The 25,823-nt window shown below is 42.1% G+C and overlaps 1 pseudogene; it reads left to right on the plus strand.

The window, feature by feature from the left end:
• The first annotated feature begins 6,963 nt into the window (after positions 1-6,963).
• Positions 6,964-25,135, plus strand: LOC123959299 (annotated as a pseudogene).
• Positions 25,136-25,823: the final 688 nt, after the last annotated feature.

Raw genomic sequence — 25,823 nt, forward strand, 5'->3', positions numbered from 1 at the left:
TCGACAGACGCCTCCCTCACGGGCTGGGGCGCGGTCATGGGCGGCCGCTTTGCAAGGGGATCCTGGCAGGTGCATCAGTCCGAGTGGCATATCAACTGTCTCAAGATGTTGGCGGTGTTCCAGGCTCTAAGGACTTTCCTGCCCAATCTCCAAGGCCATCACGTCCTGGTTCGTTCCGACAACACAGCGGTGGGGGCTTATGTGAACCACCAGGACGGTCTGTGCTCGCGCCCTCTGGGCGCGTCAGATCCTCCTGTGGTCCCAGCAGAGGTTACTATCGCTCAGGGCGATGTATCTCCCGGGGACGCAGAATCAGGGAGCAGACCTGCTGTCGAGGCAGGGGCTGAGGCCCGGGGAATGGAGACTTCACCCCGAAGTGGTGGAGCTCTTGTGCGGAGAGTTCGGCCCCATAGATGTGGATCTGTTTGCGTCTCAAGAGACTACGCACTGCCTGCTATGGTTTTCTCTCGTTCCTCCAGCCTTGTTGGGTCTGGATGCCATGGTACATTCGTGGCCGAGGCTACGTCTGTACGCTTTTCCGGGTTCTGGAGCGGGTCCGCCAGGAAAATGTCGGCCTACTGCTCGTAGCCCTGTTCTGGCCATACCGGGTGTGGTTCTTGGACATCATGTCGCTCCTGGACGGCCCGCCGTGGCAGGTCCCTCTGAGGAGAGACCTGCTGTCCCAGGCGCAGGGCCGGGTTCTTTACCCTTGCCCCGCTGTATGGCGACTGTGGGTCTGGCCCCTGAGGGGGCACAGTACCTAGAGGCGGGTCTAACAGCCGGAGCAGTCGAGACCCTCCTCAGCTCCAGGGCCCCGTCCACACGGACCTGCGACTCGGTCCAAGGTTCCCACTCGGGATCTGGCGGTGGTTCTTGGGGCGTTGGCTGAGGCCCCCTTCGAACCCCTGGAGTCAGCTGAGCACTTGACCCCCAAGATGGCCTTTCTCCTTGCTATCACCTCTCTGAAGAGGGTGGGGGATCTCCAAGCGCTTTCAGTTTCCCCGCAAGCCTGGAGTTTGCCCCGGGGAATATTAGGGCTATCCCGCACCCTCGTCCAGGATACATCCCTAAAGTGCCTTCTTGTGCGGCAGGGTCCACAGTGCTGCAGGCATTTCATCCTCCACCTCATGTGACGGCAGAGGACGGGAGACTTCATCTGCTCTGCCCTGTCAGAGCACTGAGTATTTATACTCTGAGGTCCTCCCGTTGGAGGAAGGCTGAACAATTCAATTTTTCAATTCAATTTTATTTATATAGCGCCAAATCACAACAACAGTTATCTCACAGCGCTTTTCATAAAAGAGCAGGTCTATACCGTACTCTATGATGCTATTTACAGAAGCCCAACAGTTCCCACCAAGAGCAAGCACTAGGCGACAGAGGCAAGGAAAAACTTCCTTTTAAGAGGCAGAAACCTCGAGCAGGACCATGGCTCAGGGTGGGCGGCCATCTGCCTCGACCGGTTGGGGTGAAGGAGAGAGAGAGCGAGAGAGAAAGAGAGAGAGGGCAGGAGAGGAACAGAGAGAAAAAGAGAGGGATGGAAGGAGAGAGAGAGGGTGGCAGCCTACACAATATACACACACAGAGGTACAGACAGCAAAGGTGCTATAGACTAAATGAAAAAAATGGTACAGATATTTATAGTAGTGTTAATGGTAACAGTCGTAGTGTTAATTATTATAATAACAATAATAATAATAGGACTAGTAACAATAGTTGTTGTAGCAGAGGGTGTCGAGCAGGAACACAGGGGCAGCAGGTGACTCGCAGCCACAGATCCAGACTCCACAGCTCCAGAGCCAGAAAAACCTGCAGGAAGTGACAGGAGGAGAGAGGAGAGGGACGAGAAAGCACAAGACTACTGGAAAGGGGAGAAGTCGTGTTAGTAACATGCAATAATGGGATGAGGTTGCATAAAGAGGAAGAGAAGGTAAAGGAGAGAGGAGCCCAGTGCATCATAGGAAGTGGCCCCGGCAGTCTAGGCCTATAGCAGCATAACTGAGGGATGGTTCAGGACTAACCTGAGCCAGCCCTAACTATAAGCTTTATCAAAGAGGAAAGTCTTAAGCCTACTCTTAAATGTGGAGATGGTGTCTGCCTCCTGAACCCAAACTGGAACCTGGTTCCACAGGAGAGGAGCTTGATAGCTGAACGCTCTGGCTCCCAGTCTACTTTTGGAGACTCTAGGAACCACAAGTAACCCTGCATTCTGAGAGCACAGTGCTCTGGTGGGGTAGTAAGGCACTATGAGCTCTTTAAGATAAGATGGTGCCTGACCATTAAGAGCTTTGTAGGTAAGAAGAATGATTTTAAATTCTATTCTGGATTAAGTAATCCAGCCTAGAATTAACAAATGCATGGACTAGTTTTTCTGCATCATTTTTAGACAGGATGTTCCTGATTTTCGCAATATTACGTAGGTGAAAAAAGGCGGTCCTTGAAATTTGCTTAATGTGAGACTTAAACGACATGTCCTGATCGAAGATAACTCCAAGATTCCTCACAGTGGTGCTGGAGGCCAGGGCGATGCCATCAAGGGAAACTATATCTTTAGATAATGTGTCACAGAGGTGCTTGGGCCCCAGAACAAAAACTTCTTCAGTTTTATCGGAGTTTAACATTAGAAAATTACAGAACATCCTGGATGACTCCTGGATGACTTACAGTCAGTCACCACTGACTGTAAGTAACATAAGGCTTTGTGATCAAAGGAAATAATTTCTACACCTCCATACTGACACTCACTTACTCGCATGAACTCTCTCTCTCTGCTGCAACTCTGCATCACACTTTTTCATTCATGCACCATTTAAACAAATGCGCCAAAGTACAAGCGCACCTGGCTTTTAAAGGGCATGGGTGATTACACTTTGGCCTACACCCAAAACACACCCATGACTAATTACTAATAACAGTACAACCCTTTTCAACTGACCATTTGTTCTGCTGTTAAACTAGCAAAAGTGGATTCGGACTGCCCTAATGCACCTGCTCCATGTGCTAAAACCAGTAAAATAGGGCTGTCTGAGAATATTAATGTAGAATTTTGTGCGTTCAGACCAGGTCCAGGAGGAGCTGGGCAGGGTGGTAGGAAGCCGTCAGGTCCGGGTAGATGACCGGAAAAACCTGCCGTACACTGATGCTGTTATCCATGAGACACATGAGACTGGCCAACATTGTCCCTGTGGCTCTTCCACACAAAACCAGCTGTGATGTCACCTTCCAGGGCTACTTTATCAAAAAGGTCAGGTACTTACTTCCCCACAAAATATTTTTTTTGCTGAAAACCTAAATATGTTCTTTCATTCTGAGACGTTATATGATAGACATGCTTCCTTCTTTTGTCTACAGGGGACTACTGTGTTTCCTCTACTTACTTCTGTTCTGTATGATGAGAGCGAATGGGAGAGCCCACATACTTTCAACCCTTCCCACTTCCTGGATAAGGAGGGTAAATTTGTCAGGAGAAACGCCTTCATGCCCTTTTCTGCAGGTGCAACCGCTTATTTATTGTTTGGGGATTACAGAGATATTTTACACCGCACGATCCAGTTTAATGCTGTGTAAATGGGTTTGTTCTTGCAGGTCGCAGGGTGTGTCTCGGAGAAAGTCTGGCTAAGATGGAGCTCTTCCTCTTGTTCACCTCTCTCTTGCAGCGCTTTCGTTTCACTCCTCCACCTGGAGTCACAGAGGACAAACTGGATCTGACACCAGCAGTGGGCTTCACCCTCAACCCGTCAGCTCATGAGCTGTGTGCTGTCAGTCGCCAATGAGGAAGAGAGCTGGAGCATGGCATTATAACTGCCTCCGCCAGGCACAAATATTACTCTGAAATGGTCTTGGGAAAAATGACTAGCCTAAATGTTTTTTATAATTAGCAACACGTTAATTAAAATTATTTGGAGGGAATTAAGGTTTATGTGTATTTTCATATAACAAGACTGCTACATTAACCTATATATTCCTTCTTCTCGGCCACTGTGGATTCTTTGTACATAGTCTGTAGTAATTAGTCATTAGAGCCCAACTGATATGGGTTTTGGGGGGCCGATGCCAATGCCTATATTAAAGTGAAAAAGAGCTAATTTATGAGCCGATATTAAGATTATAAAATGATTTGGATAGTAGATCCCTTTCCTGTCTCCCTGTGTCCGAATGGGTTCTCAAAGGCTAGGTTAATTGGTGTCTCTAAAATTGTCCTTAGGTGTGATTGTGAGCTGGGATTAGCTCCAGACCCCCGTGACCCTGTACGCAGGATAAGCGGTTGACAATGGATGGATGGACATTTCCCTCACTCTGGAACAGGTTGATCTTTTTCCATTGCTTACATCCAGGAAAGTTGACCAGCTCATTTGCCATCCCCACTTTTATTAATGGGTTCTTGCTTCTTATACACCAAATAGTTTCTTTTGACAGACCAAACATAGGATCCAATGTTTTAATCCTTAAGATGTATTTTACTCTTATTGACTATTTGTACCTATTTATATGCATATAAAGCGGGAAAGTGAGATCCGCGCACAAGTTGTCTCTCGAGACCAAGCGGGAACCTCCAGTTCAGGAAAGTGAAGCCAACGCAGAGTGCCTTAAACAGGCATTCTTTCTAGTAGCCAGCAGGATGTGGCTCAACATGTTAATTCCTTTTTATATACAATCTTTGCTTAATGCCACATATAAACAGCCTCAATAATGCAATTAGAGCCTGCTCCTGTCCAGGATTGGCTGAAAACAACTTCAAGGCTTGAGGTGGAACATCTGGCTAAGGACAACAACCTGGTCCTTAACACCTTGATGACAAAGTAGATTGGTTATTTACTTCAAGAGAACAAAGAGTCCACTCCACCACATTCAATGAGAACCGAGGCAAATGGAGTTATCACCCCCTCAAGCAGACGGCCTGACTCCAAGCTGAAACACCCCAAAAGAGGAGGAGTATTGCGCTATGGTAGCATTTTTCGGCAAGGCAGCATAGATCGTCAGAACACCGGCAAAAGTTCAAGGTTTAGTCCTAAAAGACGATGCAACTCCGACTCTGTTTGGTGCTGGAAATTCACAATCACAACCTGTAAGTACACTTTATTGGTTGTGAATTATATTTAAAATAAACACAGCAATGTAACTTCACAGACTGTTCAAGTGCGGGGTAAACATTGGCTAACACATATAACATTATAACTATAATGCAAACGTTACACCTGATGTGAAAGCTACTGAGCAAACGTTCAAATTGTTTGGCCAATTTTTATGTAAAATTGAGTTGAAATATAGTGATTTTTGTTGTGATTTATGGTAAGATGTGGAACAATGATGTTGTGTGGTTGTGGACATGTGGTAATGACTTATACCATCTGCTAGGTTACGGTCGCAGTCTGAAGCGGCTTTGATTTGGATCACACTACCTTGGTACTTACGACCCGCCCTTCTCTGCTTCTGATTGGCTAGTAGTCCTTTACCATGTAAACCTGTTCTGGTACAACCCCTAATTAAGATTTTGAACCTGAAAATGAGCATAATACCACCTCGTTAACAAAGTGTAGGTTCACTACAATATGCTGCCTATATATGCTTATATATGTTGCTGGTTTCTGGTAACTGTTATCATTTAGTTGTTTCATTGTAAACACATGAGGTGGTGCTAATTAGCAGAGTTTCAGGAGCGGGACCACACATCAACCACGTCATCACCAGCACTTCCATAAATACCGACACGTCCTAACTCCTCCCCTTCGCGCTCGTATCCTGCATCCCTCCCCTCCACCCTTTTCTCTGTCCTGCCTCCTGATCTTCTTTCTCTCCATAGTGTTATAAGGGGGTCTGTCGTGCCTGGGTGCTACAGCGGATTTCCCTATCGTAGCTTCCCCACAACGCTTTTGAGTGTCTCTTCGGCAACTGCAAGCCTCGTACATCTTCTGTTTCGATCATCAATAAATCATTTAATCATACCTGTTGATCGTTTGGTCCTTGCTAGTGAAAAGCCATGCAAAATTTCACTGTACCTGAGTATAATTTCAATAAAGATAATGCATTCATTCATTATCCGAGTTGTGTCAGAGCTTGCAAGTGCTCTTTGGAGTACAATATGGAATTTAAATAGGCTAGGCTGATGTAGCCCACAAAACCTGTTCAGCCAGTTTCTTTGACCTCTCTTTTCACCGAAAGACATGCAGGTCAAATCTCTGTTGTTGTTCTACTGTTGAGAGGGTGGTGAAAAGGGGAGTGGCTGAACCTGGTAGTGCCTCTACTGCAACATGAGTCTTCTGCACAAATCCCATTAGCCTGGTTCGAGCTGTGGGTTCTTAATCATGACTGACAGTTTAATTAGATTTGGAATTTGCCGGCCAATCTGGTCATACACACATACTGAAGAGGTGAGAGACGTGCACCCTCTCTAAAAGAAGGTGTGGCTCTACAGTCCTACAGAGAGATGAAACATGTTATGAGTTTAGTTTTGGGTTATGTTTGTGTTTTAATTTTTCCCTGTGTGTTTCTGGTTTTGCCATTGTTTCATGTGTGTATCTATCTGCCTCTGTTTCTCTCATTCCATGTCCCTAGTTATTTATGTCTTGTCTCTTATCTTAGGTCTTTGTCCTGCATTTTAGTTCTTTGCCTCAGTTCTTAGTCCAGTGCCTTAAGTACTTAGTTCTGTGCTTTAGTTCATGTTAATGTTATTCCTGGTCTGTGTATTTCTGTGTTTCATTATTTGATCTTGTCTTGTTAAGGGTTTTGTAGCTTAGTTTATTCTATGTTTATCTGCATGTTTTTTACCTGTTCGTGTCCTTAGTCCTGTGTCTCCATGTTTTAGTGTAGTCCTGTTTGGTCCGGTCTCAGTCCATGTCCTGATTTTGCAGTCTTTCCATATTTTGTGTTTTACTTTGGTAGATCTGTCCTGGTGTGTTCCCGTGCACTTTACTTCCTGTTTTATTTTGTAATCTTCTGTGCCTGGTGTTCTTGTCTAACTTTGCTTCCTGTTCCCGCCCCGCTTGTTTGTCTCACCGCTTAATGTTCTGTTCAGTCTGTGCTGGATTGTGGTTAGTCTCATGTGTGTTTGCTCTACTCCTGCTCCCTATCTACTTATGGATGTTTTGGTTCTAAGTGGGTAACTTGGTTTTCGTTGGACTTCCACTGTTGTGAGTACGCCTTCTGTTAAATATTTGAACTGAACCTGCTCAGCCCTAGTGTCCTGCGTTTGGGTCCTCAACCTTGCTGGCACACACTGGCAACCCCCCCGACAAAACAGGAAGAAACAGAAAGTTGTGGTTGTGACAACCTGACATTTATCCCTTTTAGTTAGCTTTTAAAACAGCTGTTCAGTGAAAAAGTCTGTCCTTCTAAGGAGTCCGGTATAAGTGCAGGATCATGTTGGAATTTCTTTTCCAGTCCACTACTTTGGGGGCCATTGTGGTCCTGCTGGTGCTCCACCTTTTTTACTCCAGCTTCAGCTCCCAAGAAAAGAAGACAGAGCCTCCAGGACCTAAACCTCTTCCGCTGCTTGGTAACTTGCTTCAGGTGGATCTTAAGAGACTCGACAACTCTCTTTTTGATGTGAGAAATGTCCCATTGCTTTGATAGAAGCCAGTTCATTTTGTATTTTAGTAGTTATATTACTTGCATATGCAAAGTATAAGTAAATTACATTTCTTATCTAGGATTGAGTCTCGCATGTACTTTATTTCTTTTTTAGCTGTCCAAAAAATATGGGCCAGTGTTCACAATCTACCTTGGACTTCAGAAGGTGGTAGTCCTGGCAGGATATAGGACAGTCAAACAGGCTCTGGTCAACCATGCTGAAGAGTTTGGAGACAGAGCAGTCACTCCCATATTCTACGATTTCAACAAAGGACACGGTGAGGGAATGTTTTGAGTGTTAGTATCTTGCTTTTGCGCTTGTCTCTACAAACCACTTTTGTTTCCAGGCATACTATTTTCCAATGGTGACTCGTGGAAAGAAATGAGGCGTTTTGCTTTAACTACAATAAAAGATTTTGGGATGGGCAAAAGGATTAGTGAAGGGATAATCATTGAGGAATGTCGCTACCTGACTGAAGAATTTAAACAATATGAAGGTAACTCGATCTCCTCTTTAAAAGCACTACACAAAATTTTTCTTTTTTAAGCAGTCCCGTAAATACCTCCCCACTTCTTTTTTTTTTTTTTTTCTCTTCTATTAGGTAAAGCCTTCGACAACACCCAGGCTATTTGTTATGCGGCTTCAAATATTATGTCCGCTATCATGTTTGGAAAGAGGTTTGAATACAAAGACCCGGTCTTCCAAGCCATGGTGGAAAAAGACCACGAGACTATCCGTCTGACAGGATCAGCTCCTATCCTGGTACTACAGAGAGACTTAATGATTGCAAGAAAATGTTCTTTCTGCATAAAGACTTTTTAACCTGAGGCTTAAAAGATCAATTATATTGCTACAGTAATGTCCTTGAAATATAAACACTTTTACAGGTCTGTAATATCCTAATAGTTTTATTTTAAGAATTTTCCTATGCAATGTCTATTTGGAAGCTGTATTTCAGTATCTCATTAAACCTAAATGAATGGGGGCTTCAAATAAAATTGTGTTATGCTCTATTACAGATATACAACCTATTTCCTTGTCTGGGCCACTTCCTTAAAACCTGGAGGAATTTAATGAAGAATGTGGAAGAGAACAGGGAGGACACAAAAATCATAATAGCTGATCTGAAAGAGACTCTGAACCCTGAGATGTGCAGATGTTTTGTTGATGCATTCCTGACCCGCAAACTAAATTTGGAGGTGAGGCGTCCAACTTCAGTGAATCCACTCCTATAGGCTAATAAAACTGTACACCTTTTTCAATTCAAGTGTCTCCCTTTCACCAAACTAAGGCCAGCTTAAATGCCTTGTTAACTCATCATGAACACGCTTCATTCAAACTAGCAACCCGACACCAGAACTGTTGTGGTTATTGTGTGTTCACATACAACGCAAATTTAATCCTCGCAACGCTTTCCTTGCGGGGGTTTTATAGCTGGACAACTGCCAAGTGTTCACATACAAGGCAAATACAACACGTGATTACCACAGCTGTTTACATTTTACTGTGATATAATTGCAATAAACAGATCTGCAGGACAATGACCTTTGAAATGTTTTCTGAATGGGGTTTGTATTGATCAGGGCTATGCTAACTCGTTCAGAGTAAAGTACAATGATAGCTGGAATAAAGTTACAGGCTCATATATTCCAAACTCACCAGGTAGTTCAACTTCCTCGCTTTCTTTACTCCGTGTGTGGTTTTGTGGTGTGTGGGGTTAAGTTGTTTATTTGTGTTTTTGTTTTTTTTAAAATGCAAATATGAAAAAGTCCAACAGAGCTCTGGGTGCCAACCCACAGTGGAACTGGAAATGCACAGAAGCTCGAGTGACGCTAAATCAACTTTGTAATCCCAAAAAACTAAAGTAAAAAGCGAATTTAATGAAAGCAGATAACTCTGAACTCCTCCCACAAATAAACGGTGTAGTTGTCAGAGTTTCAATGAAGGCAAGTCATGTTAAATATAAACATAGTTATATGCTTATTTAACATAATATAGGTATACAGTGTTTGGTCTGATTGGCCGCTTCTGTCAGAGTAGTAGGGTAAACCAGGGCGAAAGTAACGAGGCAATTTTCTCCGAGCCCTGACTGCGTTTGCAGTCCAAGCTGTGACAGCACCTTCAGCATGCAACCCTTGATGGAGCTGCCAAATATCGCATAATTTTGTCATCGTTTCCTGCGGCCGTCAAAATACCACCTGATATTGATAGACCACACCTGTGAGTTAGTAACCACAGCAAAAATATATCTCTGTCTGAAACATTATCTTTTAAAATCAGGTTGCCCTGCTCTCCCCTAGTGTTATTGCCATGACAACAGATCTGTGCAATGAAGTCAAAGTTGGAGATAAATCAACTCTTTTTACAAGTCAGACTCATCACAAGGCATAGCACTATGTAGGCCGTAGCCTTTAACGTTCACCCAAAGTAACAGATTAAGTAGACTTAATCAGTTAAATCATTATCGTTACATAGACATGAATCACAGCACTCTGTAATTCCAGTACCGATTGACAATTTAATAAAAATAATGTGTGGTTGAGTGTCAGGAAGGCTAAGCTATTTATTTAGTGTTAGTGTGTAAGTTTAGCTATCCTTAAATTGACCTTTAAAAACGATGGCATTCTACTCTGAAGGCGAGCGGTCTCTGTTTCCGGTTTTAGACTGACTTGTTCAATTTTCCTTGTACAAGTTGGATAATGAAATGAGCCGACGCTTTGGTGCGCTAAATTGCATTGAACGTTTTCATTCAATGCGACAAAACGGCACAGTGCTAACATAGTTTAGATGGCATTGGCTCTGGAAAAATTTACTCACATGGGTCAACAAACATTTGCATTAGTGCAAGTAGGACAATGAAATTAGGTAATGCCCCCTAAACTGGCATTTTCATCAATGTTAACTGCAGATGAATTATACTTAATGCAAGTACATTGAGGTAGCCTATATTGCTGTCACTTGTCAGAAAGTGTATTACATTTTTTTCCCTGAAAAGTAACCAAAGCTGACAGACAAATGTGTTTTGGATTAAAAAGTTCAATATTTGCCTTTGACATGAAGTATGTGATTTGTGGAGCATTTTAATTTGTACACTGATGGAATGGATGTTATCATCCTTATATTCAGAAAGATGCAAAAGAACATTGACCAATGAATGATGTTAAAGAAACAAACTCAATGGTACAGACAGTGCTTTTTGTTATTAAAATTTGTTCTGTGCACATAAAACAAACTATTTACCAGAAAACAAATAGAAAAGATGTATGTGCAAATATCAAATTACCAAGGGCAACAAACAATTGCACTGGTTTAAAAGTGTGCTGCACTAAGAGATGCTTTTTACAAATTGGTGTAGTCTCTGTGCTTTGCAAGTGGACTGCTGTGATGGCTATTGTAGATGACCACGGGCCCATTGTTTGCATAAAATCATCTGTTGCCTGAGCAACCTTCTGAGCTCGGTAACATTGCCCCCCCCCCACCCTGAGCCTGATAACTTCTACCACCCAGTGGTCCAAAGCCCCGTGCTAGGGCCGCAACCCCAGTTAGCAGCAGTTATGACCTGATATGTAATATGCTGCCCTCTTTTTTTTTTTTTTGTTTTGAGTATTAATTAGACAGGTGGAGCGAAGTTTAAATTCTTACACATTGCACCTTATTTGCATCATACAATCCCTGCTTTCTATTTGTTACACCAGGAGTCTGAAATCAAGGATTCACACTACCATGATGACAACCTGGTCAACAGTGTGACAAATCTTTTTGCAGCTGGAACTGATACTACAGCAAATACACTTCAGTGGTGTCTGGTATTCATGGCCAAGTACCCTTATATTCAAGGTGCTAAAACACATCCCCCCATGCTCATCTCTGCTAACAGTGCTAGCATGATATTTGGGAAACACATTCATCAGATTGAAATCCTATTTCACGTGCATCCAGACCAGGTCCAGGAGGAGCTGACCAGGGTGGTTGGAAGCCGTCAGGTCCAAGTAGAGGACAGGAAGAACTTGCCGTACACTGATGCTGTCATCCACGAGTCACAAAGACTGGCCAACATTGTCCCTATGGCTATTCCTCACAAAATCAGCCGTGACGTCACCTTCCAGGGCTACTTTATCAAAGAGGTTAGGTGGTAACATCTGTTTTAGAACTTACTCACAAAATGTATGTTTGCTGGAAATGTTAATTCACTTTATATGATAGACCTGCTCCCTTCTCTTGCCTACAGGGGACTACTGTGTTTCCTCTGCTTACTTCTGTTCTGTATGATGAGAGTGAATGGGAGACCCCGCACACTTTCAACCCTTCCCACTTCCTGGATGAGGAGGGTAAATTTGTCAGGAGAGACGCCTTCATGCCCTTTTCTGCAGGTACAACAACTTTGTCCAGCTTTTGTATTTTAGTGATTACTCATTTTTCACAGTTGCATGCCCAGTTCAACTCTTTTTTTCTTGCAGGTCGCAGGGTGTGTCTCGGATTGAGTCTGGCCAGAATGGAGCTGTTCCTCTTCTTCACCTCTCTTCTGCAGCGCTTTCGTTTCACTCCTCCACCTGGAGTCTCAGAGGATGAACTGGATCTGACACCAGTTGTGGGCTTCACCCTCAGCCCTCCAGCTTATGAGCTGTGTGCAGTCAGTCGCCAGTGAGGAAGAGAGCTGGAACATCTTGATCATTGTATTTTTTTTTTTTTTTTGCCCAGACACTTATAGATAGGTAGTTTGTGAGATTGCTGTTGTGACGGCCTGGGGCCTTTTAGGACAGTGTGGTGTTGGCCTGCTCTCTCTTCTGTGTTTTTAAGTCTTTCTTCCTGTTTGATTGCGGCCACCTGTTGAAGTCTTTAAAAGCCATGGTGAACCTGCCTTCCAGGAGGGGGATTTCAGTGGTTTAGAAGCCATTTGAATATCTTCAGCTTGATTGAAACCAAACCAGTACTGAAAGCCTTGACTTCATTTATGACTACCTTTGGTGTCCCATAGGTGATGCAAACGGACCAAGGGAGTAATTTCATGTCTTGCACCTTTGCTCAAGTGGCTAAACGGTTGAGGGTTAAGCACTAGGTTTCCAGTGCCTACCATCCTGAATCTCAGATTCCATGACCATTTTCATCAGACGTGGAAATCTATGCTATGATCATATTTCACTGAACTCTGTCAGGACTGGGAGGAGGGCCTGCCTTGGTTGTTGCTTGCCTTAAGGGAGGTATCACGAGAGCACAGGTTTCAGTCCTAACGATCTGGTGTTTGAACACATGGTTCAAGGTCCACTAGTAGTGTTGGGTGATGAGTTAAAAAGCGAACCACCTGATAATGTTGTTAATTATGTGAATGATTTCCACCACCGACTGCATATGGTCTGTGCCACTGCTCACAAAAATCTTAGCTGCAAGCAGGCGAAGATGGAAAAACCATCGAAAAACTGATACACGTCTGTTTGAGCCTGGGGATAAAGCTTTGGTTTTGTTACCTAATGGTATGTTCACTGTTTCACGCAAAGTTTAGTGGGCCTTACAGTTAAAAGCCAGATGTCGGAAAGGGACTATTTGGTTTACACACCAGACAGAAGGAAGAAAGTACAGTGGTGTCATGTGAACTTATTGAAGCCCTATCATTCTGTTCATTCTGACCCTGAGGGGGGAACATTTCATTGTCAACAGTCTTGCATGTAAGTCTGTGAGACCAGTAGCCACGGTTGGAGGTCTGCCTTCAGAAGACTGACGTTCCTTCTGAGCCTATTCTTACAGGGAGACAATAATTCTGAGTACCTGCTTAGACAGTCAGTTGGGTTATATGCCAAAAACGGAGCAGACCGATGTGGTGGAATTGTTTAACTCTCACTTGTGTCTCTTCTCAGATACACCATCATGTCCCAACATGATTGAGCATGACAGGAGCTGCATTGAAGAGTGGCAGAGAAATTCTGCAATACTTTGTCATTGTATGCAAGATATTATTTCACATAAAAAGTTCAATACAACAGAGTTTAAAGCAAAGGCTTACTTGTCAAATTATTCAACTGACAAGTTGGGGGCACAGTGTCAGCTACATAAAATTTTTAATCAATCTGTATGCCTAGGTTTATTTTAAGAGCAAGGTTATCCAGGGTGCTCTCATCCAACATACAGTTAAATAGTGTAACAATTAAGAGGGTATCTATAGAGGCTGTATGCAGACTGATTACAGTTTGAAGAAGTAAAGTACAAAACACACAGACTGATCTATAGTCGATTCCAACAGTGTGGAGGCCAATAAAGATTTTATATAAAAACTATAATTGCGTAAAGGGTTAACAAACTGTGAATCAGCACTGTAGCATAACAGTCTGTTTTACTAGCTACTCAACACCACAGCATTTCGGTTACTTTGTTCATACGCATCTTTGGGTGACATTTATGAGGTACAACAAGACATCTTGGAAAGTAGTATAGCCATTTATTTATACTCACATTTATCTGCCTCAGATGAAAATATTTAAGCTATTTTATTCTCTATATAGCTATTTATGTCAGAGGTCACACGCCTCTGTAGCAACTAGGGGCTAAGCGTCTTGCTCAGGGAGACATTGGTGGGTCACAGTGGGAAGTTGAACCCAGGTCTCCCCCACCAAAGCCACATGTCTTATCCACTGTTCCATCACCACCAAATAGGTCAGTACCAAAAACTGACACCCAAGTCAGCGAGGATCCAAACTCTTGCTCATACATGTTTTCCACAACAGAGGCATTGGGCAGCAGCTCTTCAGAGATTTTAGCTGGACAGCCACCAGCTGCGAGTTCATTGGGTCTCCCACGGCCTAAAACAAGAAAACAAATAACTAACATAGCAATGCTATATGTGGTTTGAGTGTGAAAAAATAACTGCTTAAAAGTGTATTCAGTTTAGCATACCTGGGATGCTGTGTGCATTCCACAATTGCACCACTCTGTCTAGACCAATTTGGCTTAATTATCATGTCAGGTTTGAAATACAGAATTTAGTCATTGTCCTCCATGTTGAGGACTTCTTGGTCCATCAGGTGTACCAAGGGCTTTTTTCTATGGGTGTTCACCTTGGCCTTTCCAATCGAAGATTCTGTTGAACACAAAAAATTATTTCAGATGGTATGAAAATGTTAGTTTGAGAAATTAATTCCCATTTTAATTGCTTTCACTCCTATTTGTTGCAAGAAAAAAATGGTCAGTCTTTCTTTCTTTACCATGTTTGATTAATATTAGTTGTACTGTTTGTCAGCATTACAAAAACCTCACCCTTGTTGATGTTGTTTGAAGGTATGGTGGCCTGCTAGGGTTGTGTCTGTGTCTTGACAGCATCTCTTGCATGTCCAAACACATGGAAAACTCCCTGCCATGGTCGACCCGAGTTGGTCCCATTCCAACATTTTTATATTTTGATTAATACAGCCTTGTGTTCCATGAGCCCAGAAAATTCACAAATAATTTTTACAACAAAGAAATTCTTATATGTAGGGGCTGGTTATATTATTGTAATTGTTTTAAGTTCAACTCCTAAATATCTTTAAGCAATTTCTAAAGATGATCTACACCAATCAGCCATAACATTATGACCACTGACTGGTAAAGTGAAAAACACTGAATTTCTTGTTACCATGGCACCTGCCAGTGGCCGGATATATTAGGCAGCAAGTAAACATGTCCTCATAGCGGATATGTTAGATGCTGGAAAAATGGGCAAGCCAGGTGCGTAGGTATAAGCAGTGCAGACAGTGCAGCCGCGTTTGGCCCGTGACACGAGTGTGAAATTTACGTTTAAGTTTTTATTGCACACTAAAATTCCATATCGCCTCACACATCTACACACTTGGTCAGAGCATGTGGTATTTAGACCCTCAAATCTGCACATCCACCTTTGCTATAGTGTCAATCAGTAGTTCTATCAAAGAAAGTCTGTAGCAAGCAAAGTATAAAGAAATGTATTCCACAGAGTGAATATTGTCTTATTTTCTTTGGTTTTCATTTCACATAGCCTACATATGCAGTGATGATTGCTGGGTAATATGTGTTTATTGTTGCCCAATCTTTGCCAAATTTCACCATGTGACAAGACGAAAAGGTGGGTGGCTAGGTGGGGGAAGCTCCCAAATTAGATTCTTTTGAATTTTTTACTAAGCACATTGTCAAAGATTTTGCTCAAGACAAATACCGTTTGCCTACAAGTGATTTTTCAAGATTTGGTGTATCTTATGGGCTACCATGCCCTGTTTAAGAGAATTTTATCTTTTCAGGGTCAGGTCGCCACTGAACACCTGTTTGCGTTTGTGCTTGCGGGTTATAAACTGTGTATGTGCTGTAGCTAACCAGTTTTCAGGACATAGTGTTGTTGATGGGTATAACAGCACTGTTATTATGTATTATTTACCCTAATCTCTCTGTTGAAAAGGAATGCGGTTGCTGTGATTCATTAACTGATTGTACAGAAGATGCCCCAAAAAATCTGTATTCATTCCAGCCCCACAGTGAAAACCTTGCTGCACTCAGGTGTTTGAGATCACATTTTAGGATTTTCACAGTGACAGCACTATAAAGGCTTCTGATAACATTCTCTTTGACTTCTGTACTTTGAAAATACAATAATCTAGGTTACACATTCTGACAGTAAAACCCATCACATGATGGTTCTTAAGGCTGCTGCGGCCTAGCGCACGCAACACAGCAGCACAGCACAGCACAGCAGAGCGTGTGTGTGTGAGAGACACAGACAAAGAGAACTGTTTAATTTAATATGTTAATATGGACAAGAAACTGATTTTAGGAACTTAAAATTAAGTAGGTTAGGGATTTACGGCATCTGCCTGTTTGTTTCAGCTGCACCACAGTCATTCTCCACAGTCGCATTATCTCCAGCAGGCCTATGATAACTACGATAGGAATGTTCCAATTAGTGCAACTACAATATGAAAGATAACTTATTTATTGATCAGTTTAAGTTTAAACAGTGAGGCCACTGCAGTAATGTAGCTCACAGTAGCCTTGTGTTTTAAGTGCAAATGTCCACAGAGTCACAGTGTTATACCTAAAGATGGACATAGATTTTATTCTGTGCTGAGGATAAATCCACGATGTGTAGCGATAACTCTCTGTCCTTACGTCGATGACAGATTGATCATAAAAGTGGTCATGTTCAAGATCATGTTTGGGTAAAAAATGAATAGGCTATAAGTTTTCAAAGATTTAAATGCGTTCCGATATGTGCTTTGATATCGACAGTATGAATGAGGAAATGAAACAGTGTGACAGCTGCCTCAGGCTCCACAGGAGAGGAGTCAGAGAGAAACTGACGGTTTTCCAACTTATCCTGTGAACCTAACCTCCTCGCGATGAGTTACTGATCTAGGTTTTATCTGATTTTGCTCTCTGAAACAGAAAACCCAGAGTTTCCCTCATCTCAGGTTTAACTGCGGGGTGGTGATGGCGCATAGATAAAATCCTTGCCTTTGGTGTGGGAGACCTGGGTTCAATTCCCATTGTGAGACATCTCCCCTGAGCAAGACACTTAACCCCTAGTTGCTCTAGAGGCGTGCTGACATGTATAGCTTTGGATAAAAGCGTCAGCTAAATGAATAAATGTTAACTCACTCAGAGTTTTCACCAAGCCCGCTTTCTGAAACCTGATAGAACACAGACAGGCCATAATCACCCACAAGTCTAAACTAAACACAACAGGGACACAACACAAGACGACAACTAAATGATAGTCATCTTGCTTAATTTTGATTGACAGTTTCATTAGATCTGCTTCACACCTACCAAAGAGAGGAGATTGGGGAAAAAGGTGATTCATTGTTTATTCAGTGTAATGAAATCATGCAAAATACAACTTATTGTTTAAAGTTTCAGTTTAATCAGTTTCTTCGCCTCGGTTCTGAGTTTGGCCACTGTTACAGTCAATTACAAACAGTTGTGACTGAAACTGAGCTGATCGATGTTGAACAGCAGTGAAATTAACTCACAGAAACAAGAGAAGGCATTGGAGGAGATGGTTCGGACAGCCCTTGAACCGGTTGAGGCAGAAGAAGAAGGACAAGCCGGAAATGCATAGGAGGAAATGTGATGCTACCAAGCTGACCAATCACAGTTCTTGAATGGCTACAAGTAAGGTATGTAGTAGGGACCCTGTACTTAACTTGAGGGTTGCAAGTGGACCTGAATAACAGTTCAGGCCTCTTACTATGAGGCAGGACCCTTACTCTGAGCTCTCCATGGTAATACATGTGTATAATAACAACAGTTATTATACACATTAAGAGTGTAAAAATGAAACTAGAGATATTAATAAAGTTGTTTTTGAGACCAAATGGCACTCATTAGGCTGAATGACCCAATATATTTGATTTCATTTCATTTTTCATCCAATCACTGTTACTTTAAATATCACCCATGTCAGTCTTGCTAATTAATAATAAAAGTAACATTTATGTAAAACCTTTGGTGTATTCTGATTTTCACAATCATACAACACTCAGTGCAGTGCCTTGAATAAAACTTCCCTCTAGTCCACTATGAATTTCATCATATATTAACTCTTGTGTTACTTGTATGCATTCCCTTGTTAACCTTTGAACTGGGTGTTCTATGTAAACTAATCTATATAAACAGTTGTACATTAACCAATAGGCCATACACTGAAATGAGTCCAGGAGCCAAAAAAAAGTCAAAGTACAACCTGTTGGTAGATTACATTTCTGACGGTCACTGAATCTGGCCAAATTGGAGCTCTTCTCCCTCCTTCAGCCTTTTTGTTTCACTGCTTCATCTGGACTAAAAGACCTGGATTTGATAGTTGTAGACTACACCCCAACACACACACAAAATAAAACATACACACACAAAGGAAAACTTGCATATTGTCTCTGACTTTGTTATCTGTGAGACACTTCAAAATATGGCTGCAGTGGAAACTCTTTTTCTGTACAGTACAACCATGCTGCTGGGCACTGTTGGGATCCTGCTCGCCTTGTATGTATTTTTCTGCAGCGTTGACCATCGAAGAAAGGAGCCTCCGGGACCCAGGCCACTGCCCTTGTTTGGCAATTTGCTGCAGCTGGATCAACCTACAGCACGCTGTATGAGGTAACTAAATGATATGGGGAACTACATTGGCTCTCTCTAATCTTGTTCTTTGCCTTATAGATAGACAAAGGGGAATTAACATATGTATATTTGATATTATTAAATTTTTTTAGTTCTGCAGTCCAATTCATGTTCTTTGTTTCAGCTCTCCAAGAAGTATGGACCAGTATTCAAGGTCCATTTTGGGCCCAATAAAGTGGTGGTGCTGGCAGGATACAAGACAGTCAAAAATGCTCTCGTCAGCTACGCAGACAAGTTTGGAGACCGATACATCTCCCCTTTATTACATGAGAGGATTAAAGGTCATGGTATGTCTTTTCTTAATAAAATCTTTAATATAGAGTATGATAACATATAAGTACAAAGTCAAATAATAAACGAACAAAAGCAAAATCACAAAAAACATGTTCTATGTTTGACTGTTTTAATGATCTGTTTCAAAGTTCAGTCTTCTTATTTCTAGTTTGTTTTATTTTGGTGAATCCCTTATCAGTATAATATATACATAACTGGTACAGATTAATTTTAACTTGCAAGTCATGTTTTATAGGGATTCTGTTTGCAAATGGAGAATCGTGGGAAGAGATGAGACGTTTTGCCCTCACCACCCTGAGAGACTTTGGGATGGGAAAAAGAGTAGTTGAGGATAAAATTTTGGAGGAATGCGACCATCTAATCAAATTGTTTGAAGAGCATAAAGGTACGTAGTTAATATTTGTAAGTGATAATACACGACGAGGTGTTCAGATGTACAAAAATAACAGATGATGTAAAGAAGGTTCATCCTAATGCTGAGGGACATTTCCTCCACAAGGTCTGTTATTTTCCAAATCAAGACACCTCTATGTGTATTGTTATGCTTGCCACAGAAAATTATAATCATAAATCATCCATTTAAAAAAAAATTTGTAGCCACTGTAATTACTGGTGAGGTTTGTTTTAAAAGTAAATACTTTTTATGTTCCTACTTCTGTCTTTGTCACAATGGGAAAAACCCAAATGAAGGCAAAGGAAGGAACTGATGCAATGATTTAATTACAAAATAAGGGCAGAGGCTTAGAGAAGGGTTTACTTCAAAGCGAAGATTTATGGTATAAAAGAGTTTTATGCCATAAAAGGTTTACCTGTTCCAGGTGAGGTTACGTTCAGAGTTATGAATTTAAATTGACTATTTCACTTTGATTTGGCCCAAAATGATGGGAATATAGTCTATCCTTCGTTACGGGAACCTGTCAGACCTAAATACAATTCTAAAGTAGGAATGTTTTATATGCTGAATCAAATTTAAAGAGGTGGTATTGTGCTTTTTTGGCTTTTTCCCTCTCCTTTATTGAGTTAAATATCATTTGTGTGCATGTAACAGGTTTGCAAAGTCAAAAAGCCCAAAGTCCCATCTCCCACAGAAAGCTGCGCTCTGAACCGCTTGAAAACAGCTTGTTTGTAGTCCAGCCTTTACTTCCTTTACTTGTGACGTCACAATGAAAACGTGCCATAAAGCTTGCCAAGCAGCTTGCGGGGGTCAGGCACGCCCTCAAACCAAGCTAGTCTGAGCGGAGGCCCTTTGGCTCGACTCGCCTTTGTTTGGTTTTCCATTGTAGAAATGTTGCACCTGTACCTGCTTCCAGGTACTTTTTTTCCTATCACCTCACCTCCTTCCAGGTTCCAAGTGAGCTGAGGGATACTAAAATGTAATGTGAATACACGACAGACTGCTGATTGGTCTGAGAGAATCATCACTATTCACTGCATCATCATTGCTGCACCAGACAGAGGCCAGCAACAGAAAGTTTTATATTTTACAGTTTTTGTATGGAATTTCATCACTAAATCCAGTTATGAGAAGTTTTGAGGTGAGAAATCAGCTGTGTAGATTTAGAATATTGACAATACGAGAAGTGATGGCGGAACAAAAATGTGCTTGAATATTTTTGGAGTTGAGGAGCTCTGCAAGTGGCTGCGAGAGAAGCCTGAGCCAACCCGCGGCAGGAGCGTGTGAGGCCGGCCAGCCTCGCGCTCACAGAGCCCTCTGCTCCTGCCGTCACACAGACCACTGCAGCAACAACGGCAGAGGAAAACACAGCTGGAAGGTTTTCATACCGCATATCTGTCTTTACATTCTGAGTAATATTGAAAGGTTTTAACCATAGACTATATATTTTAAGAGCTGTGTGGGTCACTGGTGTGTGTGTCGCATTGAACATTACGTCGCGGCAGATGTGTGTGGTGTCGCTATGATGACAAGCTACGTACTATCTCTGGGTACTATCTGCAATGGAAAACGGAGCAGGGTTGAGTAGAGTCGAGTCTATCAATTTGCGCTATGGTAGCATTTTTCGGCAAGGCAGCATAGATCATCAGAACACCGGCAACAGTTCAACATTTAGTCTTAATGGTAAGATGTGGAACAATGATGTTGTGTGGTTGTGGACTTGAGTAACTTATACCATCTGCTAGGTTACGGTTGCAGTCTGAAGGCTTTGATTTGGATCACACTACCTTGTTACTTACGACCCGCCCTTCTCTGCTTCTGATTGGCTAGTAGTTCTTACCTGGGAACTGAGCATGTGAAACTCCCAACAAAGATTTTGTACAAGTAAGATGTATCACTCTGTAGCTCAAGAGCGGAGTGTACAACACATAGGGTGAAAAGAGGAGCTGAAGCAATGTGGTTTATGAGAAAAATATGGTGTTTTTTGAAAGTTAAACCATGTAAACCTGTTCTAGTACAACCCCTAATTAAGATTTTTTGAACCTGAAAATGAGCACAATACAACCTCTTTAAAATTTCAAAGCTCTACAATGTGCCCAGTCATCTAGTAATCACATCAAGTTTCAAGTAGCTGGCTATTTAAAAACGATAATATTCGTTGTGTGGTTCATCAACGGTGATAAATTATCCGAAAGTCCCGCGAGGTGCGGACAACTCAGCACAAGAACGGTGAAGCTGGGCCTCTGCTCCACACACACACACCTATTGAAGCACTTTTATTGAAAGTTTTTTCTTTTTCTTTTTTTCTTTTTTCTTTTTACATGTTTATTACCTTATTGGGAGAAAACTGGTAGATCTATGTAAAATCAGCACCCCCATATCGCCAAAATGGGATGATCCTTATTTCACTAGTATCGAACATTCGACAATTGGGGGTCAGCATATATATATATATATTAGTGTGTGTGTAAAATATATTTCATATTAATGTCCACTGCTCATTTGATATAGGCTAACGTTATAATTATGACAGTTTCTGTTAAGGCTCGTGCAGATTACACGATTTTCAGCGTCGGCCAATGGTTGTGCACACTACACAACTTGCCATCTTGTGATGGGAGTCTATGTGATCGATGACAGGGGGTCACACACTACTCAACGCAGGTCTCAAACTGTGGCTGAGTTCAGAGCAGACAAAATGTAGCAAAAGGTTTTTTTCAACAGAAACGGTGGTTCCCTTAACACCCTGTTGTGTACACAAATGCACTGCATTTTCCTGCCTTCTTAACACAGCCGCTGATTTCGTAACACCTGACACAAGCCCACCAAACAGAAGAAAACATGCCTCTAAGCCCGTTGCGGTACGTTGCACAACGTTGCAAGGAAACATGTCGTTCAATCCGAAAATGTTGCAAACCGGCCCTAAACGTTTTGAGAAGGAACTCGCCTCTGGTGTGCAGATGGGTGGGGCAGTCAGGTAATGGTGAAAGGAGGGAAAGTCAGAGGGCATCTAGTGGATGAGTGGAAAATGGCAAGGAAGGGGCCTGATGCATTGGGAATTGTGACAGTCTTAATAATTTAATTCTTTCTGGCTGCCATTTTACAGAGAAACCATTTGATACAACAAGTCCAGTAAATTATGCAACATCCAATATCATCTCTTCAATCGTGTATGGAAGAAGATTTGAATACAATGACCCCCGATTCAAAAACTTGGTGAGAAGAGCCAACGAGAACATCCGTATTTCTGGATCTGCACCAATCCAGGTGAACTTCATGTTTCCTTTTTAATGTATGAAGTCTAACTACTTGGGTTTTAATCTACATTGTCTTTAATAATCTCTGTTGTTTTTACTGTTGTGTCACAGCTTTACAACATGTTTCCCAGGTTGTTTGGTTGGATCAAAAATCGGCAGCTGATAAAAGAAAATGCAGAGATGACTGTCAGAGATGTCAAAGATTTAATCAAGCATCTAAAAGAAACGTTGAACCCTCAAATTTGCAGAGGGCTTGTGGACTGTTTTCTTATTCGGAAACAGAAAGATGATGTAAGACAACATGTTTTGTGTTTTTCATGTTAAAAAAAGAACAGCAATGTTGCATACATCTGTTTTATAATACGTGAATGTTCTTTCTGTTAGGATTCTTTTGTTAAGGACACTCACTTCAATGAGAAGAACTTGATATATACAGTGACCAACCTGTTTGCAGCTGGTACTGATACCACAGCAGCTACACTGAGATGGGGTCTGCTGCTTATGGCCAAATATCCACATATGCAAGGTAAAGGGAGAGATGAGGCTTGTGAATATTTCCTCCTAATGTGTGCATTTATGTTTAAGAATGTAAAAGGATACTGTGAGCTGTTAGCATGGCTGTAGACTCATTAATACTGTCAAGGAACATTAATGTATTCTTTTGTGTGTTCAGACCAGGTCCAGGAGGAGCTGAGCAGGGTGGTAGGAAGCCGTCAGGTCCAGGTAGATGACCGGAAAAACCTGCCGTACACTGATGCTGTTATCCATGAGACACAGTGACTGGCTAACATTGTCCCCGTGGCTCTTCCACACAAAACCAGCTGTGATGTCACCTTCCAGGGCTACTTTATCAAAAAGGTCAGGTGCTCGCATCTGAAATATATATCACAAAATATATTTTTACAGGAAAGAACTTTGAAATGTTCTTTCATTCTACTGCTGTGAAGTGATGATGGAATAGAATATGTGGATATGACACATGCCTTTGGTGTGGGAGACCGGGGTTCGATTCCCACTGTGACACATCCATCCATGTTTCCCTGAACAAGACCGTTACTCCCGAGCAACCTCTGAAATACACTCACTGGCTACTTAATTAGGTACACCTTGCTAGTACCGGGTTGGACCCCCTTTTGCCTCCAGAACTGCCTTAATTCTTCAAGGTGAACAAGGTGTTGGAAACATTCCTCAGAGACTTTGGTCCATATTGACATGACAGCATCACACAGTTGCTGCAGATTTGTCAAATCTCCTGTTCCACCACATCCCAAAGGTGCTCTATTAGGTTGAGATCTGGTGACTGTGGAGGCCATTGGAGTACAGTGAACTAGTTTGAGATGATTTGAGCTTTTTTACATGGTGCATTATCCTGCTAGAAAGTAGCCATCAGAAGATGGGTATACTCAGTTTCCTGTTCTTAGCTGGCACCTTCTGCTGCAGTGTGGTCTTCTGCTGCTGTAGCCCATCTGCTTCAAGGCTAGACATGTTGTGGGTTCAGAGATGGTATTCTGCATACCTCGGTTGTAACAAGTGGTTATTTGAGTTACTGTTGCCTTTCTGTCATCTCGAACCAGTCTGCCCATTTCTCTCTGACATCAACAAGGCATTTTCGTCCACACAACTGCCGCTCACTAGATATTTTCTCTTATGGAGGTGGTTATGTGTGAAAATCCCAGTAAATCAGCAGTTTCTGAAATACTCAGACCAGCCTACATGGCACCACCAACCATGCCACGTTCAAAGTCACTTAAATCCACTTTCTTCCCCATTCTGATGCTCGGTTTGAACTTCAGCAAGTTGTCTTGACCATGTCTACATGCCTAAATGCATTGAATTTCTGCCATGTAATTGGCTGATTAGCAATTGAACAGGTGTACATAACAATGTGGCCGGTGAGTGTAATTCCAATTGTAAGTCGCTTTGGATGAAAGCGTCAGCTAGGTGTAATGTAATTTAAAGTGCTCCCTTCTTTTGTCTACAGGGGACTACTGTGTTTCCTCTGCTTACTTCTGTTCTGTATGATGAGAGTGAATGGGAGAGCCCACACACTTTCAACCCTTCCCACTTCCTGGATGAGGAGGGTAAATTTGTCAGGAGAGACGCCTTCATGCCCTTTTCTGCAGGTACAACAACTTTTCTGCGTTCTTGTTGTTTAGGGATTACAAAGACATTTTACGCAGCATCATGCTCTTTGCAAATCTCTTCATTCTTGCAGTTCGCAGGGTGTGTCTCGGAGAAAGTCTGGCTAAGATGGAGCTCTTCCTCTTGTTCACCTCCCTCCTGCAGCGCTTTCGTTTCACTCCTCCACCTGGAGTCACAGAGGACAAACTGGATCTGACACCAGTTGTGGGCTTCACCCTCACCCCATCAGCTCATAAGCTGTGTGCTGTCAGTCGCCAATGAAGAAGAGAGCTGGAACATCTTGATCATTATGTCACGGTGGGAATGGAAACTGCTACCGTGCCTGGACATTTTGTCATTCAATCATCCATGGTGAGATTGTTGTGTAGAGCAACCGTTACCAATTTGAAGAAATATCTGTGGCTATCAGTTACATTCTAATGGTATGACTATATGGTCAGTGAGAGGCTTTCCTCCTTTTAAAGACTGAACATTCTTGCTGTTCATGATTGATTTACTCACCTTGCTGTTTACTCATCTTGCTTTTGAATTGTTTAATTGTGATTGACAGTTTCATTAGATCTGCTTCACACCTACCAAAGAGAGGAGATTGGTGAAAAAGGTGTGATTCATTGTTTATTCAGTGTAATGAAATAATACAAAATAAGTCTCTATGTATTTTTATAGAAAAAGTAACTATTTATAGATGTTATTTAACGGCCATAATTCAATCTAAATGAACTTCAAACTGGATTATTTTAATATTTTCTGTAAATTACATGCAGGCTGATGTAATCTACTCGCTGTTTCCAACTGTCCAGCATCCAGTACAGACAGGAGGCTGTTTTTATTTTATTTCATAATGATCATTATGTAAAAACAAAATTCTGTCATTAATAAACATTTCACTTTCTTTTTTGTTATGATTAAATGAACAATCCCCACAGACTGCCTGGAATGATGCTAACTGGAATGTCATTAACACAGTGCTGCTCACCTTCTTCACTGGGACAGGGAGGCTACAGTTATGGGGAGACTGGGGTGCTGCTGACTCATCTGTTAGTCTGCTAAAAGGGGCAGGGACAAT

This window comes from Micropterus dolomieu, linkage group LG02, assembly GCF_021292245.1.
Source record: "Micropterus dolomieu isolate WLL.071019.BEF.003 ecotype Adirondacks linkage group LG02, ASM2129224v1, whole genome shotgun sequence".
Taxonomy (NCBI): Eukaryota; Metazoa; Chordata; class Actinopteri; order Centrarchiformes; family Centrarchidae; genus Micropterus; species Micropterus dolomieu.